Genomic DNA, 6,657 nt, shown 5'->3' with positions numbered 1-6,657 from the left:
TTTTAATCAACTTGTGTACTCCGAAGGGGGTGCAGTGGCACAGCCAGTTTGGCCAGATCCTACTCTCTGGTGGGTCTGGGGTTTGAATCCCACCGGAGGTATCTTGTGATGGACTGGTGCCCTCTCCTGGGTGTGTTCCCTCCAGCCTTGTGTCCTGTGTTGCCCGGTTAGGCTCAGGCTCACCACAAGATACCTTCAGTCAGTGTGTGTATTTTAAAATGGAAATAAGAGCATGCCTTGGTTTAAAGGGCACCAGGTGGTGTTGTGGTTAGAGCTGCTGCATAAGCGGGTAAATTGTTGAAAGCTGTTTATGCCATGCTGTATGTCTCGCAGTGTCACCAAAAGAATTTATGATGATGATGATGATCCAGTAACCTGCACATTACAAATGTGTTCTTCTAAACAACTGCAGCTGCAGACCTTAAAATGACTTGACAATAAAGACACCTTATCCATCCAGCATCCTGATATTGAGTATTGAGAATCTGATGAAATGTTTGGTGCATCAAGGAAAATGTACTTTAACTCCAGCAGGTGGCCAAGTGATGAGCGAAACGGGGCGATGCTGCAGATGGGCCCCCTGTCCAGGTCCACATTTCAGTGTAAAACTAAAAGTTATTAAAAACTACATGTGCCTTCATATTATTAGTAAAGTGGTCTCTTGATTAATTTAAGGCTCTGCCATAATGTAGCTAGGGCACCAAAACACGTGCAGTGGATGTTCATTTTAACATCATCAGAACACATTTACTCACTTGGCTGATGCTTTTCTCCAAAGCAACTTTCAATGTTAAGATACTTATTCAATTTCACTTATTTTTGTAGAGCTCTCTTCTCACACAGTGACACAGAGCACTGAACAAAAACATAAGACAAGTAGATAGTAGGCTATATTTCTACAAAACTATGCCATTATGAAAGCTGTAAGTAAGCCAATTGGTGATGGAGGAAAGGAAAACAAAAAAACACCCAACTGAAAGGCAAAGTAAGAAAGTGCCAGTGGCTACCCATCCCTCCTGGGCATTCTAGAATAAAAAAAACAAAAGATTTTTCAGTCAATCTACAGCTATTTATAACATTTTAGCTGAGTGCTAATAACTTGATGTCCCGGTTCACACAGACACCTCTTGTCCACCATCACATGTGGTCATCAGCTTCCATCAACATGGAGATCTGGTATCACGGCCTCCACAGGTCTCGTCAAGGGGAAAAATGATCACGGAGGAGGAAAGGGTTAGTAACTGATTCAACAATTTACCCATTTATACAGCTGGAAATTTACTGAAGCAATTTAAGGTAAGTGCCTTGCCCAAGAGTGCTACAACTAGAGGTGGGACTGGAACCTATAACCTTTGAGTGTAAAGGCAGCATGTCTAACCACTACAGTAGAAGTGCCTCCCTTGAAAGTTTTGAAATTATCAAATACAGTAATGATTCAATACTGGGGGGGGGGGGGGGGAGGGTAGTGATGTGGTGTTGTGGTAGCATGGCAGGCTTGGCCAGGTCCCACTCCCTGGTGGGTCTGGGGTTCGAGTCCTGCTTGGGGTGTCTTGCAATGGACTGGCATACCCTCCTGGGTGTGTTCCCTCCTGCCTTTCACCCTGTGTTGCCGGGTTAGGTTTCGGTTCACCACAACCCTGCTTGGGACAAGCAGTTTCAGCCAGTGTGTGTGTGAAAGAATGGAAGACATGTGCTTCTTACGCTGCGCGTGTATATTGCCCCACACCCCGACCAAACAGGGACCAGTCCGGTATGAGTACATGCTTCTATTCAATTTTTTACATTAGGAGCCCACTTGTTATGCTTCCTCTATTTATTCAAAGTATCTCTAAAAGTTGCCTGAAGCAAATCGACAGGGACACCCAGCAAGGAGGGCAATAGCTGAATAGATCACAGTGCTTGTCACCTGTTTAGCTGTGTCACATTGTGTCCACATTCACCACATTTTACATTATTCCTAATGGAGAACATGATCACCACCATACATTGTTTTGACAGAAGACACAGTTTTTGAGTCCCGATTAGCATCGTAGGGGGACCAGCACGCTGGAACACGTTTTCGCCGGGAAGCTCTTATTGCAGGGGAATATCTTGGGGCAGCCAGTGTGCGAGTGTCCCCGACGGCGTGTCCTGCCTTCCACCGCCTCTGCGAGTGCACAGCTTCTCCAAACCTCGGGCCTCTCCAGCCCATTCCGTATGCTAATGGCGCGAATTAATGGAGCCGCCCGTCACCCCTCGTGACCTTCGAGTATTAAACTCGGTGAACGTGGGCTGGAAACATGCACTCTAAAAAGCAACGGTCCTTACCATGGTGTATCTCTAGTGGAATTTATAGACTGCTTTCCTGTGAGAGAACGTCACATTGGTATAAAATGTGCTCCTTTTCCCCAGGACATCCCAGAGTTTGGGTCGCTGGGTTGTTTTACAGCTTTGTAATGCATGTAGAAATTAAACTTGCCGAGCAGCTGGTTGTGCCATGATTACACATGATAAAAAAAAAAATGGTTTTTTGGGAAGTGTAGGTGTTTTGTGCAAAAAAAAGTGTCCATCAACAATAATAATTATTAGTAACTTGTGTTTATGTGACACTTTTGTCTAAGGGAACCCTGGCTTGCACTGTTAGATACACAAATTTACAATCACACACACTTTCAGAACCGCTCGTCCCATACGGGGTCGCGGGGAACCGGAGCCTACCCGGTAACACAGGGCGTAAGGCCGGAGGGGGAGGGGACACACCCAGGACGGGACGCCAGTCCGTCACAAGGCACCCCAAGCGGGACTCGAACCCCAGACCCACCGGAGAGCAGGACTGTGGTCCAACCCACTGCGCCACCGCACCCCCTAATTTACAATCATTTATCTTTTAATAGAGGAATTTATTTTGCTATATATATTTATATATAGGGGGGCACGGTGGCCCGGCGGGTTTGGCTGGGTCCCGCTCCCTGGCAGGTCTGGGGTTCGAGTCCTGCTTGGGGTTCCTTGCAATGGACTGGTGTCTTGTCCTGGGTATGTCCCCTCCCCCTCCAACCTTGCCTCATGTGTTGCCGCATTAGGCTCTGGTTCACTGTAACCCTGCTTGTGACAAGCGGTGGTAGATATCAATACATTTTGGTAGACAGCAATACATTTTGCTCTCTGTGTGTGCTAGGTTCTGGACTGCAGCCATCCTGAACTAGACAAGCAGTCAATGAAAATGAATGAATGAATGAATGAATGAAGCTACCCTGTGATGGACTAGTGTCTCGTCCAGGATGTACCCCACCAGCATTCCAACCAGTGATTAAAGGGTAGGCTCCAGACCATCACAGCTCCGACCAGGACAAACAGTTAACAAAAGAGAGTACATTTTTACTGTATCAGTTCAGGGTAAGTTCTTTGCTGAACGGCACTACAGCATGAGGGGTATCTGAAAATGGGAACTTCATTCACATTTACATTAATTGGGCACAATTTCCTCGAAAGGGACCCACAACTTAGGGTAAACAAAAGTGCATTTTACAGCTGACAGAGCTTTGGATTCACACACAAAATTACTGAAGCAGTTACTTTGTCGATCGCACTGTTTATTCTGATGCACATCACACAAGTAGCTGCCGATGGAACTGAGCTTCATGGGAAATACAAAGATAATTATGACAGATTATGTGATGCAAACTTATGTAGATGTCAGGAGATCAGTATAAATGTGAGATGAGAGATGTGTTTCAAGACCCTTCTTGAATTCTGAAAGTGATTTAGCAGTTCTGAGGGAGAAAAGAGGCTCACTCCACATCATCCAAAAACAAGAATCTATGGACTTTTGGTATGGTACCTCTCATCGGATGACCGCTGAGCTGCTGGCGGTAGGGGAGAACATCACTCTTGCTGCGGTGTAGGGAGTGATCATTTTCCCCAGATGCAGGGTGCATATACTTTGTTCCCATCTTGTAGGCCGTAACCAGAGTCTTGAACTTGACACAGGCAATCACTGGAAGCCAGTAGAGAAAGTGGAGAAGGGCAAGGAGAGGCAGGAAGGGAACTGCGGCTGTTTCCCACCACTATTAAGGTTTTTGGACACTCTTTCCAGTGCACTACAGTCAAGACACTTGAATGACCTCGTAGCTGAGGGCAGTGGCCTTACGCTGATGGCTCCATGCTTTCACCGTGATCGTCCCCCAGGAGTCCCAGCGACTGAGCAACTCTTCTGCAACATTACAATCAAACACATGTGGCCTTGAAACTAACCTGTCAATGATAAATAATTAAAGGACTAGACTGAAAGCAACCGGAACATTGATGCCTTAAGTAAATTTCCCGGATATTATAATCACAGTTGTCACGTTAAAGTCCTTGTCTATTGCATTCAAAGTCATAGTCTTACCTTTCATTTTTTAATTTCACTGCCAAGGTTGACAATTGAGGAACATAAATGAGAGTGCACGCTTTTTTGTCCTTGTCAATCACTGGTGCTGGGGGCTTCTGTCAGGGCCAGGCTGTGGGGCGGCAGTCAGAGACTGGGCCGTCATGGGCTGTTAGCGTCCTGCTTGTGACGCCAAAACCTGACTCGCCCAAAAGAACAAAAACCCAGTCATGCATTATTCACTATGTGGAACACGCAGCATTTGGGCAAAGACCTTCGGTTCCAAATTCGGGATCTGGATGGAATATCCAACGTAGAGCTCAAGATGGTCTCGGCAAATTCTACAGTAGGCGAGCTGGTTTGGTCTTCACAAGATGCATTGCTTTAGCAAAGCAACAAGCAGTAGAACTGGCCAAAGACCAGTTTTCCAAACTGTGTGACAGAGGTTGGGAGGGAAAAAACAAATCAGAAGCTAACAGAAATTTAAGAGGTGCCATCGCAGTGGCTTTGACCACAAACCTCTTGCTCTGCAAAAACTGTTTCCAGAGATCTTTGGGGTCACCATCTTCTAAACTGAAACGTTTGGTCTTGCTGGATCACTGAATGTGACTCCCTTGGGACGTTTTCTGGTACCTTCCACGAAACATCTGGCAGTAATCGGACAGGCAGATCAGTTCATCCTCAGCTCTCCTCAGTCGCTCGTAGCACGGCACTTCACGTCACACTACAAGTGAAGTCTCCTCTTAGGCCGCAAGTGAAGCATCAAAGCACCAGGTGACTAAATGCGTCACTGTGGAAATTTTAGACTGTTTCACATGAAGACTTGAGTCCAGCTGAGCACTTACCACAGCAAGGAGGGGATCGATAGCCTTTGTGCTTGAGTGGAAGTTTGAGAAACAGATGTTTGTGACATTTAAGTTCATGGCTTTTGAATGAACACAGTCTGAAGAAGTGATTTTAGTGACTGCTGGCTCAATAGATCAGTTTGTCTTTGCCGTAAGAGTGAGCTACATGTTCTAAGCAGTTTACAGTTAACCAAGTCAGAGAGTAACAAGAGTAAATACACACACACTTTCAGAACCGCTTGTCCCATACGGGGTCACGGGGAACCGGAGCCTACCCGGCAACACAGGGCGTAAGGCCAGAGGGGGAGGGGACACACCCAGGACAGGACGCCAGTCCGTCACAAGGCACCCCAAGCAGGACTCAAACCCCAGACCCACTGGAGAGCAGGACTGCGGTCCAACCCACTGCACCACCGCACCCCCACAAGAGTAAATAGTTGAGGATTTTCAGCCTTTGACTGTGTTTTTTTCATTTGAGCTTCCCACCTTTTCAGGTAAATTCGTCATCAGGTAAATTGGCAGTCGTAAGGGCCGACAGGTCCGGAGGTCTAAAGGTGAAGGTGATCTAGTTTCTTTGCCCAAAAATCAAGAGAGAGAAGGCAGGTTCAAGGGGGGGAATTTAAATGCCAGATGAAGTATAGTTTGAACATTGCACTTTAAATGTGTGTGAATTCAAGAATTGCACACTGGTGGAAACCCGTCGAGCAGAGCGGTGTACCTGGGGTATCTCACTATGTTAGTCTTTAGAACAAGTCATGGATATTTAGAGGTCTGGTGAAATTTACACCTCATATTATTTGGGGATTAACAATAAACACAGTTTTTTTACTTAGCACTCAAGTACCGGGAAGACTCTTGGATCTTGTAAGATTCTTGAAAATCTATTGCAGGAATGTGCAGCTTAGGAAGGAGGAATGTTTGAAATATTTGGCACATCTGGAATATCTAGGCACACTGCTTCACCAGATCGACTGCAAGAGCGTAGGGCTCAGCGCTGAAATGGGGATCCACTGAAAAAGGTGCATAGTAACATTACATTTACTCTATCACTTGTACTTAAGCCAATTTCTCTAGATGTATTTCTCAGAAGAGCGGTTGGCAACAATACTTTTCAAGGTTACGAAAGTACACCTTTATAAAAAGAAATGCGGTTTTACTTTTCATTGTTCAGTTTCTGCCACCCTCTTCTTACTTCTTCATTTTCACGTTGAATGTTTAGGTGTTTCCGCCACAAAACTGGCCTCACCACAGACTGTTAGCAGCACCTCGTCACCATCTGCTGACAACTTCAGTGGATTTCAGTGGCCACCACGGTCCATCGGTCACAGTTTTCTCCTAGATGAAGAGCCACGGAGGAGCTGCCAGCATTTAGAAAATTCATGGAAACTCATGACCTCACATTGTCTATGTTTATAAAGAAATAAACTTTTCATTTTTTTTTTGTCATTTGGCTGACAGCTTTATCCA

Source organism: Scleropages formosus, chromosome 7 (genome assembly GCF_900964775.1).
Source record: "Scleropages formosus chromosome 7, fSclFor1.1, whole genome shotgun sequence".
In the NCBI taxonomy this organism is placed as follows: domain Eukaryota; kingdom Metazoa; phylum Chordata; class Actinopteri; order Osteoglossiformes; family Osteoglossidae; genus Scleropages; species Scleropages formosus.
Note: the sequence above shows the minus strand (reverse complement) of the source record.